The sequence below is a fragment of the Limulus polyphemus genome, unplaced genomic scaffold (genome assembly GCF_000517525.1).
Source record: "Limulus polyphemus unplaced genomic scaffold, Limulus_polyphemus-2.1.2 Scaffold307, whole genome shotgun sequence".
NCBI classification, from domain to species: Eukaryota; Metazoa; Arthropoda; class Merostomata; order Xiphosura; family Limulidae; genus Limulus; species Limulus polyphemus.
In genome coordinates this window covers 225,641-227,507 of record NW_013665917.1, presented here as the reverse complement: position 1 = coordinate 227,507, position 1,867 = coordinate 225,641, and positions in this window count along the sequence as shown.

Genomic DNA, 1,867 nt, shown 5'->3' with positions numbered 1-1,867 from the left:
AGTTAAGACACTTTGTAATAATAATGACCATTTTGCGGTGGGCCATTCCATAGTTTGGGCACCTTCTCAAAATGTTGGAAACATTTATCAGCTTCATTTTCATTGAACGGTAGTACTTTAACATATCGATTAAATTCAAAGTTGTTATTTTGCCTTGGTCGATCAGTGTTGAGTCTAATTTCCATTTATTTCAGCGTAATTTCTTTTTCGGCTTCAATGCGAGCTTTTTCGGCCTGGAGACGTTTATTTTCTCTTTCAGCTTCAATACGAGCTTGTTCTTTATCTTTCTCGGCTTCGATTCAAGCCTGTTCAAGCTCGAGTTGTTTCAATTTTAGCTGGATCTCTAATTTATCTTTATCACTCAACCCCGATTGGCTAGTAAGGACACTAGAGTATTTCTCTAATGCTTCCTCAGGCAACAAAACATCATCGACTAGTATTTTGATAATACGCTTTTTTAGTTCATTTTTTTCTCATTGATCTTTTAACTTCTAGTTCTAAAACTTTGGAAATTTTGAGCAATTCGTGTTATATTGTTCTAGAGAGGGTGATACAAAAAATATTGATAATTAGACATGATCAAATATTATTGGCACTGATAAATATTAATTCAATTGTGATTTAAATTTAAATTTAGATTGAATTTTGTCTCTGACTCATACCCCGGACAAGCCCCCAATTTATTATGTTACGTATTAGAATTTCAAGTAGCGTGAAATTGAGTTAATTGATAATTTAAATTTTGTAGTTAAATCGTACTTTGGATTTAGTATTTTTGTAAAAGCCGATATATAGTTTATGGTATTTGCCAACAAGATTGATACGCACCATTTTCGTTATTAACACAAATACGTTTTAATATACACATAACAATACAATTTACAATAACAATTATTACAAATAGTTATTACAAACAATGATTTATAAACAGAAGTTTCATAAACTTACAAATAATATAAAGTTTTCTTTCTTGTCTGCGAGTTAATTTCAAGTTGATGTAAATACGATTCCCCGGGAAGCTTGCTAGATTTGTCCTTTGCCATACACGCTGAATTTTTGGTCCGTTGAAGTTAGGTAATGTTTTCGTAAAAATACTAATGTCCGATGAGAATCTACTGAAGTTAAATAATTTGTAGTGTTCGAACTTTGTAAAGGTTCCTGGTCAAATATCTGAAGTTTTCCTATTGATAAGCGTTATAAAAATCACAGTTATAGCTTTCGAAGTTTATAGCACACTGATTATATCGAACTATTAATAGACACACCCTTGGGCGCGTCGCGTTGGTTGTATTTATTGGCGTGGGAAGGTTTTCTAGAAAAATTCAGATTACAGAACAATACTGAGCTATATTTAAACGTTTTCGTATATAGATATATTATTGATTCTTATTCTCGAGAATATTATACAAGTTTGGAGAATAAGCGGGAGTTTCGTAATACATATCTAACACTTCAAGCTGTGCGTGTTTTTTAAATATAAACTTAAGCTAAACAACGCCCATATTAAAATAAATGCATAACAAACTATACTTGATAAAATAAATCACATTTATTTGCGTGTATCTGAAAACATAATAATTTTAAATAAGCCAACAAACTGGAGTTCTACCTAGTTTAACGTTGTAGTTGTTGTTTGTATATTTTAGACCTTCTTCTGAATTTTGAAGCATCGTTTATACTACATGCATATTTCTGCAAAATGTTGTAGTATTTTTAAAGTATTATAGATGTCTGTGGTTAAAAACGTAAGATATTTAATAAACATGATCAGTGTTAGGCAGTTCTACAATGTTATTTAAAACAACAACATATTTAAAGTTGCTCTTCTGTGATATGGTGGAGAATATTTGGTTTTTTCAGAAACTCT